This window comes from Pelophylax lessonae (genome assembly GCF_965119305.1).
Source record: "Pelophylax lessonae genome assembly, chromosome: 5".
NCBI lineage: Eukaryota > Metazoa > Chordata > Amphibia > Anura > Ranidae > Pelophylax > Pelophylax lessonae.
In genome coordinates this window covers 505,540,630-505,553,945 of record NC_138772.1, presented here as the reverse complement: position 1 = coordinate 505,553,945, position 13,316 = coordinate 505,540,630, and positions in this window count along the sequence as shown.

Below are 13,316 nucleotides of genomic sequence, written 5' to 3'. Positions count from 1 at the left end.
TGACCTCTCCTGTGTAATGTCCGCACAGCCTCTGACCTCTCCTGTGTAATGTCCACACAGCCTCTGACCTCTCCTGTATAATGTCCGCAGCCTCTGACCTCTCCTGTATAATGTCCACACAGCCTCTGACCTCTCCTGTATAATGTCCACACAGCCTCTGACCTCTCCTGTGTAATGTCCGCAGCCTCTGACCTCTCCTGTATAATGTCCGCACAGCCTCTGACCTCTCCTGTATAATGTCCGCACAGCCTCTGACCTCTCCTGTATAATGTCCGCACAGCCTCTGACCTCTCCTGTGTAATGTCCGCACAGCCTCTGACCTCTCCTGTGTAATGTCCGCACAGCCTCTGACCTCTCCTGTGTAATGTCCGCACAGCCTCTGACCTCTCCTGTATAATGTCCGCAGCCTCTGACCTCTCCTGTATAATGTTCGCACAGCCTCTGACCTCTCCTGTATAATGTCCGCACAGCCTCTGACCTCTCCTGTATAATGTCCGCACAGCCTCTGACCTCTCCTGTGTAATGTCCGCAGCCTCTGACCTCTCCTGTATAATGTCCGCAGCCTCTGACCTCTCCTGTATAATGTCCGCACAGCCTCTGACCTCTCCTGTATAATGTCCACACAGCCTCTGACCTCTCCTGTGTAATGTCCGCACAGCCTCTGACCTCTCCTGTGTAATGTCCGCACAGCCTCTGACCTCTCCTGTATAATGTCCGCACAGCCTCTGACCTCTCCTGTATAATGTCCGCACAGCCTCTGACCTCTCCTGTATAATGTCCGCACAGCCCCTGACCTCTCCTGTGTAATGTCCGCAGCCTCTGACCTCTCCTGTATAATGTCCGCACAGCCTCTGACCTCTCCTGTACCATGTCCGCACAACCTCTGACCTCTCCTGTATAATGTCCGCACAGCCCCTGACATCTCCTGTACCATGTCCGCCCAGCCTCTGACATCTCCTGTACCATGTCCGCCCAGCCTCTGACATCTCCTGTACCATGTCCGCACTTTTACCACTTTTAACTAGAATTTGCTCTTTTATATATAAAGCCCTTTATGCTTTCATATCTGTCTTATCTATATATAATACAGTTTTCAAACTTGCTTTTAAATGCATGGTTTTCCCTTTTATGAAGAAGATAATAATGGCGTTATGCTGTTGGGCCGGTATAATAATGCTATGGGGCTGGTATGAAATTTTTTCCAGGGCTGAATTTTATTCCCAGTCCGGCCCTGCCCATCAATGCAGAGTGACCACAACGTGCACCCATCAATGCAGAGTGACCACAGCGTGCCCTCTTCAATGCAGAGTGGTCACAGCGTGCCCCCTTTAATGCAGAGTGACCACAGCGTGCCCCCTTTAATGCAGGGTGGCCACAGCGTGCCCCCTTCAATGTAGAGTGACCACAGCGTGCCCCCTTTAATTTAGAGTGACCACAGCGTGTCCCCTTCAATGCAGAGTGACCACAGCGTGCCCCCTTCAATGCAGAGTGACCACAGGATGCCACCTTCAATGCAGAGTGACCACAGCATGCCCCCTTCAATGCAGAGTGACCACAGCGTTCACCCATCAATGCAGAGTGACCACAGCGTGCACCCATCAATGCAGAGTGACCACAACGTGCACCCATCAATGCAGAGTGACCACAGCCTGCCCTCTTCAATGCAGAGTGGTCACAGCGTGCCCCCTTTAATGCAGAGTGACCATAGCGTGCCCCCTTAAATTCAGGGTGGCCACAGCGTGCCCCCTTCAATGTAGAGTGACCACAGCATGCCCCCTTTAATTTAGAGTGACCACAGCGTGTCCCCTTCAATGCAGAGTGACCACAGCGTGCCCCCTTCAATGCAGAGTGACCACAGGATGCCACCTTCAATGCAGAGTGACCACAGCATGCCCCCTTCAATGCAGAGTGACCACAGCGGGCACCCATCAATGCAGAGTGACCACAGCGGGCACCCATCAATGTAGAGTGACCACAGCGTGCCCCCTTCAATGCAGAGTGACCACAGCATGCCCCTTTCAATGCAGAGTGGCCGCAGCATGCCCCCTTCAATGCAGAGTGACCACAGCGTGCCCCCTTTAATGCAGAGTGACCACAGCATGCCCCCTTCAATGTAGAGTGACCACAGCTTGCCCCCTTCAGCGTAGAGTGACCGCGGCGTGTCCCCTTCAATGCAGAGTGACCACAGCATGCCCCTTCAATGTAGAGTGACCACAGCGTGCCCCCTTCAATGTAGAGTGACCACAGCGTGTCCCCTTCAATGCAGAGTGACCACAGCGTGCCCCCTTCAATGCAGAGGGACCAGAGCGTACCCCCTTTCAATGCAGAGTAACCAGCATGCAGAGAGACCAGGGCACTTACCTGATGCAGCGGCGGCTTCTCCTCAGTCCTCCGCGTCTCCCGAGTCCTCGTCCTCCTCCTTGGCCAATGGCAAAGGTTCGCTTTTCGGCCAATCAGGAAACGGGTCTCGGACCAGCTTCCTGATTGGCCAGGAGGAGGATCCGTGTGACAATAGCAATATTCATTCGCTATTGTCACACAATGGGTGGGCTTAGGGCGCAGTGCTCTGCGCCCCGGGTCCACCCTTTTCTGAAGCCTATTAGAGCCTCTGGCTCTAATCACGTGCTTCAGAAGAAAAAAAAACCCATTGAACTCCATGCGTCTGGCGCCCCGCATGCAGATTAGGGGGCCGGACGCATGGATAGGGGGTGCGCCCCCAACGCACCAGCCGCCACTGGATAAAATGCTATTTGTCCATGCTAGTACATGCTAGGTTATTGGCTGCAGAAAAAAACAAACTTCTGAAGCCAAAAACAGGAGCTGTAAAAACATCCAGTGTGCATGAGATTATAGTGCTGAAGTCCAAAGGCTGCTGATGAAGAATAAAGCAGAGAATATTAAGAGGGATAAAGATAAATAAAATAGGACACTATCAATGCAAGTTTAAACATACAAGTTTGTGTCTCCCTAGCAGTAGTGCTTGTTATATCACCTCTCCTACTTTTCTTTTCTTTCTCCCTCCCTAAAGTGTGTTCCCTCCACACAATCTGTGCCATTCCTGTTGTTTCCTTTCCCCTTCCACAACAGTAAATATTAAAGCTGTAAGCTGTTGACTTTTATTGTAGGCACAGTGCAGAGAATACAGAGCAACTGAGCATGTTCAGAGCAGGAAGGGAGAGTGCGTTACAGGATTTTAAAAACGGTATAGGCACTTATTTTTATTGTTGTAAATACACTATATTTCCAAAAGTATTGAGACGCCTGCCTTTACATGCACATGAACTTTACTGCCATCCCAGTCTTAGTCCATAGGGTTCAATATTGAGTTGTCCCACCCTTTGCAGCTATAACAGCTTCAACTCTTCTGGGAAGGCTGTCCACAAGGTTTAGGAGTGTGTCCATGGGAAGGTTTGACCATTCTTCCAGAAGTGCATTTGTGAGGTCAGGCACTGATATGGACAAGAAGGCCTGGCTCGCAGTCTTCACTCTAATTCATTCCAAAGGTGTTCTCGGGTTGAGGTCAGGATTCTGTGCAGGCCAGTCAAGTTCCTTTACACCAAAACCGCTCATCCATGTCTTTATGAACCTTGCTTTGTGCACTGGTCCAAATCATTTGGTGGAGGGGGTGGGGGATTATGGTGTGGGGTTGTTTTTCAGGGGTTGGGCTTGTCCCCTTAGTTCCAGTGAAGGGAACTCCTAAGGCGTCAGCACATCAAGACATTTTGGACAATTTGCAAAAAGCAAGGTCCAAAAAGACATGGATGATCGATTTTGGGGTGGAGGAACTTGACTGACCTACACAAAATCCTGACCTCAATCCAATAGAACACCTTTGGAATGAATTAGAGCGGAGACTGTGAGCCAGGCCTTCTTGTCAACATCAGTGCCTGACCTCACAAATTTGCTTAAGGAAGAATGGTCAAACATTCCCATAGACACACTCCTAAACAATGTGGACAGCCTTCCCAGAACAATAAAGGCTGTTAGATCTGTATATAGTGGGCCAACTCAATACAGAACCCTACAGACTAAGACTGGGATGCCATTAAATTTCATGTGCGTGTAAAGGTAGGGGTCCTAATACTTTTCAAATAAAAAACAAACAGAAATTCTCAGCGCTGCCCTGGCCTGTCTAGTAAAAAGTCTAAAAATTTAAAAATGGAATGTCCAAACTGATATAAATGAAAATTAAAAATAAAAGTGAAAATAAAAATAAAATGATGCACATGTGCACCTATATATGAAAATAAGTCTCTTAATACACCATCTGGATAGGAATACAAGACAAAAAAGTCAGTTGGAAATGTCACACAAATAGACACACTCCTAAACCTTGTGGACAGCCTTCCCAGAAAAGTTGAAGCTGTTATAGCTGCAAAGGGTGGGCCAACTCCATATTGAACCCTATGGACTAAGACTGGGATGCCATTAAAGTTCATGTGCGTGTAAAGGCAGGCGTCCCAATACTTTTGGTATTATAGTGCAGCTATACCTGCAAAAGGGGCCAGCCTGAATTTATCTATCGGGACTTAATTTTTTGTGCCAAACACTTAAACCCCTCCTAAAATAAAATAAAACTCCCCTTACGGGGGTCTAGTTGCTGGGATAAAAGTTACAAAAAAGGACTTTATAATTTAGCTACCCAATTACTGTAATACCTGCTACAAAGTGGATCTTGGTTTTCTTTTAATGATCTTAATAGGAATAGCCTGCTACAGCCTGAAAGTAGAAAGATTTGTAGAAGAAAGGAGGAGAAGAGGAAGAGTAGAGAGGAGATGGAGCTGTAAGGGTAGAAGGGTAAAAACGAGGAGAAAGTAGAGAAAAAAGAGAAAAGATGAAAAAGAAAAATGTTTCTTTTTGATATCCTCTGGAAATTTCACTTTTTTTTTACAGTCTAGACTTTTAATATTATTTTATAGCAACAAAAGCTTTATATAAGCGATGAAGACTGTTGGGTATCAGCAGTAATATGACTTTTATTTCACACTGCTGAAACATCTTATGAACTGTTCATTATTCGTCATGTGTAAAATGGCTATTTGTAAAACAGTTTAAAATCCAGACCAAACACCATCCTGGCTGCTATGAATGATTGAAACAGAGTAGAAATACATCTGTCTGTAGAGAGTAGTAAGTCTGAGTCTCACTGGCCTTCATAAACTCCACCTCTGCAAATAACAATGGAGCGATGGGCAAAATTAAAATAAGAATTAACATATTTACTAGCATTAACACCACTGTTTTGGTATTAAAGCGGAGTTCCGGGCACAGAAATGATTTTTTGATGAACATACCCCCGGGACAGTCAGGGCTAGCACATTCCACAATGGCTAGCCTCTGATCTGTCCTGGTTCGCACTTACCTTTTAGAAGAAATACTTACTTAGAAAATTTCTTCCACAGCGTTTCCATCTCTGTTGTGGGCAGCTGAAGCCGGCGCGGTCCTCTTCTCTGTCTTCTTCCGTGTCTTCGTGTCCCAGAATGCACTTCACCGGCCCCTCTCGTCACTTCCGGTGCGGCGCCGCATTCCTAAACAGCTTCTGGGCATGCCCAGAAGCTGTTTAGCAGGGGAATGCGGCGTCGCCCGGAAATGACGAGCGGGGCCGGTGCCGTCGCATTGATTCCTGGGAGCTATGACGTTTAGCTCCCAGGAATCATCGCGAGGCAGGAAGTGACGGGGTGAGCCTCGGCGCTGGAGGAGGAAGCAGTCATAGGTGAGTATTTACGATCTTCAATAAAAAGGTGAGTAAACAAAAAAAATAAAAATAACTATCCAATTCCTTTCCAGGTGAGCTCTACCTAGCGGAGGGGCACAAAAAAAAAAATCGTTTTTGTGCCCGGAACTCCGCTTTAAGTCTTCCATAATATAATGTTATTACTTGTTGACTTTGCCAATAGATTCCTAATTTTTACACTTCCTTTCACAGGGTGACAACGCTGTTTGTTTTGCAGTGCAGCGCTGCAATGTTGTTACTGTTTGGACAGGGTAGTCATAGATGGACAGGGTAAGAGGGGAAAGAAAAAAAAGCAGGTATGGAGTAAGGTTCCTCTTTAAAGTGTATGATAGCCAAAACTTTTTTCCTTAGTTTCAGATAGAGTGGGAAAGGTTGGAACCCTTGTCAGGTTTTTACTGCTATCCAGGGCGTTGTTGGAGAGATTTACTCTCATTTCCTATTTTGCTGACAACATTCTACTAGACGGGAAGTGAGGGAAACTCTCCAACAGCTTTTAGGCACAGATTTGGGTCCACATTATTGCTTGTACAGAAGGTTTGTCTACTGAATTATGCATACAGATGACTTGACTTCATCTTGATAAAGTCAAGGGGTTTGGTTCAGTGAGCTTGCCTGCATGCTATATAAAGTAATTATAACAGAATGTAGCAAAAAATATATAAAAATGTATATATATATATATATATATATATATATATATATATATATATTGTACATCAATAATTATTTTTTAGCTTTTGAAAACACAAGGAATTTCTTGAAAAACATTTACACACAGTTAGCACATACTGGTGTAGCCAGGTGCTCTGCCAGCTGCATGCAGCTCTCACCCCTCACTTTCCTGCTGTGTGAGCAGAGCAGGCTCTGTGTGAAACCCCCCACTCACTTTTGCCCCCCGACAGCAGAGGAATCGGACAATCAGTGGCAAGAGGACTTGCTTTGCAGTGGCCCAAATGGATTCTGGGAAATATAGTCCTTAAAGGGGCATAGTGCAATGCAATTGAAGGGAGGCTAGTGGAGCTGTGGACTTCATTACCCAGTATTCTCTGCACAACTGAGGAGGAGAGAAAGGACTTTTCCTGGGCAATGCTTGAAACATCTGGGTCTTTTGGGGGAAGAAAGCCTAGCTGAACAGAGCTTTTGTAGTGCAGTGCAGGAACCAGAGGGTGCAGACCCACCACTGGGGTGCCTGTGTCGACATCAGAAAGGACACAGACCTGTTACTGGTGTCTGAGCATAATGCCAGTGAGACAGACACAGAGATCACTTGCTGAGCTTGAAGAACTCATTGCCACAAGGGTCTACAGAAAGGGAGAACCAGCAAGGACCAGAGCTCAGAGACTGAACCTTGTGAGGACCTGCTCAGTAGGACTGAGTCACTGGGTCCTAGGTACTTGAGGACAGCAGACTTCCAAGTAATCAGGACCTTATTACTGTGCACCAGGAGGCGGGAGCTGAACCATTTTTGAATATCTGAACACTGACACAGTTAATGCAATAGAGAATGCTCCTTTTTTTAGTAACCCATCAGCCATCCACTGCGCACTCCTAAAGGGACAGCTTCATGTGCACCACCTTACATAAGGGCCCCAATGAAAGCTGGCTTATACTGACAATTAGGCATCTGGTACTTTATATCCAACTCCAGGGGTACCCCTTTGTCAAGATTTCATTCATCCACCCACTGTTGGGGCTGTATGCGTAATGCGCACATGAGGACATTTATTTCTTTGGGTTAGTTATTGCCTTATACCTTAAATCCTGTTTGCATCAGTTAAAGTTAGGTTTAGCATTAACTAAACCCACAAAGAGGAAAGCCTGGAGAATACTGTATTTTGTGATACCCAGGAAAATATAAGCGATATACCCAAACAGTTAAGTAAATGTCTAAAAATACATTGTTTTATTAAGATAATATTAAAAAAAGCCCCTGGGAAAACAGGGAGAATGTGGTACAACATCAGATCATTTAGTACAACGTTAAAGAAGCTGAATACAAGCTTATGACTGGATATACACATGCATAAAATATACACAGATACCACAACCATACAGAACTCCAACGCGTTTCAACTGTTTCAGTCTTCTTCAGGGGGTTGGCATCCATTGATAATCTCAGAGCAACAAAATAGCATCAATAAACAAACAAGTGATCTACACATATTGGATGTCTCTGGGGGGGGGCACAAGGGATATAACATGGACCCCAGGAAAACTTGGAAGCCTAGTAGAGCACATGAGGAAATAATCAGGATGGTTCACAAGACACTCGAAAGGGGGGGATATCTGAAGTCCCAGAGAGGGCAAAATGCATATAAACTTTGAGTAATACCTTAAAGTGATTGTAAAGTCTATATATATATATATTTTTTTTTTAAAGTAACGAACATGATATACTTACCCCCTCTGTGCAGTTGGTTTTGCACAGAGTGACCCAGATCTTCCACATCTGTATCTCAGCCAATCAGGAGGGAGAGTCCCGGACAACCGAGGAGACTCATGGACATCGCTGGATGGAGAGGGGGCACAGGTAAGTATTAACGGGTGCTGGGGAGACTGCTGCACACAGAAGGCTTTTTATCTTAATGCATAGAATGTAGTAGGATAAAAAAGCTTCCTGCCTTTACAACTCCTTGAAATGTATGTAATGTAGCCCAAACCAATATCTTCTGACAGATCTCAGGGTGGCTGGATCCTTCCTTATAGGAAAAACATAGTGTAGCCCACAGACACTGTATACTAATGGCGCAGATAAGAATACTGTGGGTAAGTATACTGCATAAAATACTTGTGGAGCAAGAAAAAAGAGCCATCCAAGCAGCATTTTACCAATAAAATAGATATCCTCGTGTGTAAATGGGCAAAACCACAAAGAAACAACTAGCCTGCGTTTGCCCACTCTCAACAGGAGGGAGAGCAAGAAGAAGCCTGTTGGTCGGGTCCATAAAAAAGGGCACCCTGTCATGTGAGTGAGGGGAGCCAACCAGCCTCGCTGGTATTGGTGCCAAGGGGGATTGGTGCAGGTGTAGAAAAATAGGAGGCAGGGCTGATCCTGGGGATCCACAGGGACTCAATGGGTCTCTTGTGGGCATGCCAGGTGTTATGGGACAAAGTGGAGGATGGGTGAAGGTGTGAAAAAAAGTGAAAAAAAAAAACTGCCACTGAGCCAGAAGACTACCAATATTTACGAACCAATAGTAATGTACACTTCTACAAGAAAAATGAAAAGAAAAGGGGGGAGAATGGACCAAAAGAGAGGAGGCCTATCCTGCAATGAGTATCTAGATCACCACATACTTAAACCCTTTAGAATCGGGAGGAGAAAGGGGCAACCAAACATGGGAGAAAACACCTATTTTGTAAAGAAATACATTTACACAAGGTGTTCAGATCACCCTGTATTGAAGCGTTTAGGAAAGGGTTTATAATTATAACTGATCACTTTATTGAGGCCAAGAGGTTCAATGCCTTAAGTCTGTATATCCAGTGAGTCTCTTTCTGCAATAATAATTGTTCCGGTCACCTTCTCTGGGTCTAGCAATACTACAGTTCAGTTGAATGCTATCTTATGGGGCGGTGTTCATATTATCTTCTATAGCATCTTTAAACAATTCAATTGCCTGTTTGTAGATTCATACATTGTTTAACTGCTTTGCCATAATTCTGTATATTCATTTAATCTACCATCCATAAGCTTTTGGCTTATTCACTGTGCATTATTCCCAAGTGGTAGCATACCAATGTTTAGGTTACATAGGTGTGTCAGTGGGGACCGAGGAACATAAAGAGTTTTGGCAGGACAGATAACCCATCATATAAAGGCATCTCCTGCAGGGATAAGTGCTACAAGGGTAATAAAATAATATACATGAAGACTTACTAAGATAAGGAAAACCACAGCAGGGGGTAGTTGCTAAACATCATTTTTTATAAGGGGTGCAAACTATACTGCATTTGGGAAAACACCACAATAGTTAACATTGGGGCTAATTATTATATCTAGAGATGTTCTGATTTCCATGTGTGATATGTTCCCCTTGTACAAATACAGATCAGAAATAGATTGTGCTCATAAATATATTCTCACTTCCTACCTTGGAAGTCGGGTCACACAAATGCTATTTATAAAGCTTATTGCTCAGTTACATCTAGTATGCTTAAGTAAAAGTTTGATGCTTGATTGGTGATGTTATTTTATTTGCACCTGTTTCTAACTTTGTATCATTTCAGCACAATATATTTAGCAATGTAACGTGAATAACGTCACAAATAGTTTGCATTAGGTTTGAAAGTTTGTATGGTAATATGAAACCCATTGAAGCTGATTGGAGCTGAATCTTTAAAATAAATTCTGGCTCTCTTCAAGGCTAATAGGCAAAGGATTGTTAAACAAATGGTGCTGGCCACTGCCTGGGGACATATACCACAGAAAAGTATTTTCTTTAAAGTGGTTCTATAGTCTCAAGGCTTTTTTACCTTCATGCATTCTATGCATGCAGGAAAAAAACCTTCTCTGTGAAGCAGCCACCTGAGCCCCCCCCCTTATACTTATCAGAGCCCCATCACGATCCAGCGATGTACACGAGATCCCCAGCTCTCAGTAGACTCTCCCTCCTCATTGGCTGAGACATCTACAGCCAGTAAGCCAATGACAAAAGAGAGGGGGCAGGGCCGAGCCATGGTTCTGCGTGTGAATAAACTGCCTGGCTGCCTGCTCTAGGGGGCACTCGGCAGGAGGGAGGGGCAAGGAGCGCTGACGAGGGACCTGAGAGGAGGAGGATCCTGGCTGCTCTGTGTAAATCTACTACATACAGCAGGTAAGTATAACATGTTTGTTATTTTTTAAATAATTTAAAAACGCCTTTAATAATATCACATTAAAAAAAATTCTTTAAAAAGTGTAAAATTCCATTGAGTAGAGAGCAGCTCTTTTAAAAATGCGCAATACAAAAAAATGCTAAATTTCTTTAAATTACATGCTTGAGGGATGCCATAAACCTGTCTATGAAGTAGCACATCTGTTACAGCATATCTCATGCTATTGCTACCGAAAAACTGACATTTACAAAATATAAAAATATACAATCTGCCACTAAATGAAATCCCTGTTGGATTTTTTTTTTTGTGAAAAGGACATGCAAACCCCTCAAATCAAACAAAGGGCATGGGGATCCGGGCACTGCCCTCATGTACATATATCATTGCAAAATACATTTGTTTACAAAATTCTTTTTAGCAAGGAACAGCTCCAATGACACCTGTTGCTAATCGATCTGATCCAGTCTGTGAAATCCGGACAGATGGAAACCCTATTTTCCATCCGTCTGGAGGATCGGATAGGTTCGGATGAAAACGGACAGGCGGTCCGTTATCATCCGATCTCCCATAGAGGAGAGTGGGGAACTGACAGCTCTGTCTCTGCACACAGAGCGGAGATGGAGCTGTCATCCGCCTGCTCAGCGGGGATCAGCGGATCGATCCCCGCTCAGCAAAACTGAGTCCGTCAGGCACACTGCCAGTGTGAAAGGAGCCTAACTCTGTGTTGGCCTCCCATCAGCATGCTTTTTGTCCTGCACAAGGACTGCAAGAAGCTGATACTCAGTTACTATTCTTGCATTTAAAAGATATAGGTAATAGTGTGTTATTGATTACAGGGCTGCATTCAGTTGTGTTTTTTTATTTGTGTAGAGTTTAGATTTAAAGAGCAACATCATTTAAATGGATTTCTCTCTGTTGGTCGCAGAAGGTGGGGAAACTTCCTTCACTCCCACTATGGCATATTAAAAGCTTAGCTAAAAACTACTGCTGTCACTGACCGGATGCTTTACCTATGTTTTCCTGTAATCCAAGAAGTAACAGGGCACAGTAGGTGTTCTCTAATGGACTGTACATTGAGATGTATGACAAGCCCCTAGCTTGATGGTGCAAGAAGCTGAGGTTAGACTGTCACAGTAATAATAATTCTTATATGAAAAATATAATACTTAGCTGTTGGACATCAGTAAAAGTATATGGTATATGCATAGCTAAAACATTTTTTTAAGCTTTGGATAGAGTAGGGAAGGGTTAACACCTCTGCTATGTGTAGCGCTACGCCCTAGAGGGCCGCTGGATTTTGGGGCCCCCTTTGTCCTGTACAGTCAGGCAGCAAAGATTTTCAGCATGCACTCCACAGTCAATAATCCAGTCCATGAGCTTTGTTTGAATAATTTATTATTATTAAATAATATATTGAATAATATATTATAATTTATTAGGGGAATGTCAGGGTTAGGGTAATATGGGACACCCAGAACTGAATTCATAGCACAAACTGTGAGGACAAACTGGATAACAATTGCAGACTCCTGGCACAAAATCCCAAACTGAACTCCTTTAAGAGAAACTTCCAGACTGACTGTAGTAATCCTGAACTTTTCCACATTAAGAAATCTAATGCAAGCAGCTCAATACTTGAAGTGTCCCCAGCAGGGATGAAGGTAGGCTAAGCACTGTCCCTCCTAAAAACAAGCTAGGTCTTTCTTGCTGCTTTCTCCCTTGTAGACTTGGGGGGGGGGGGGGGGGTGAACAAAATAGAGATCACTCACTCAGTCCCTGTACAGGTCTCTCTTGCTATCTGGGTGTAACAGCCAAGCCTGACTGAGACTGCAGCGGGTGAGAAAGTCTCTCTGACTTCTTCACTTCTCCCTCTCTCTCTCAGCAGCACACTTGTGCCTGGAGGCAGAGCCCCTCAGCACGGGTCCCTTCCAGGCCTCTTGATCCTGGGTTCTGCTCTCCCACTGGCCAGGCTCCATAATACTTATGGGTCATTCGCCACCTTCTGGGCGGTCCTTTTCCAAGGTACTAGTAGATTCCCTAAAAATATTCGAGCTCAGGTCTCCATCCCTCCACCCACTAAATTCTGGAACCTTCTAGAAGCTTCCAGAAGCCAAGGCGGGGGGGGGGGGAGGACCCAACCATTAGAGTCTGTCAACTAAACTTTACATGACCCCAAATAACCTGGTTTAACAGGCTATAGTGAAGCCCACCAAAATTTGCCTACACACTCCAGATATGTAAACAAGGGGGTGCTACACATGTCATTATTTTTTTCTGTTTTATTTTCCTTTGCTTCCTATTCCAGAGGCACAACAGGAAGCTAAAGTAATTCCCCTCTTAAGCCTCATTTTCAATGGCTCTGGGGGTGGTAAAACAAGGAAAAATAAGGAGGTTGAGCCCCCGACTGCCAACCTGCAAACCAACATGGGCAGCAGAAATGTAAGTACAAACTGCTGTGGTTGTGGCTTGATGTCTTTTCGACGGCTGTACCTCCAGGTGAATGCTGCAACCAAGAGTGAAATGTGCTTGGCGTATCGTTGCAGCAAGATGTTTCAATTAAAAATCTGCTGAAAAAAAGAAAAAGGGCACCCAGGAGATGGCAGTGTCACCTCCTGAATGCCTGCCTGTCACTGTTCTACCACCCTTTAAAAAGCAATCCATTGTAGATCTCTATTCAGAGGAACAGTAGAAAGTGACGGTCATTTACAAAACATTAGACAGTTGTCTTCAGAACAGATGTTCTCAATGGAACATTTCTCCTTAC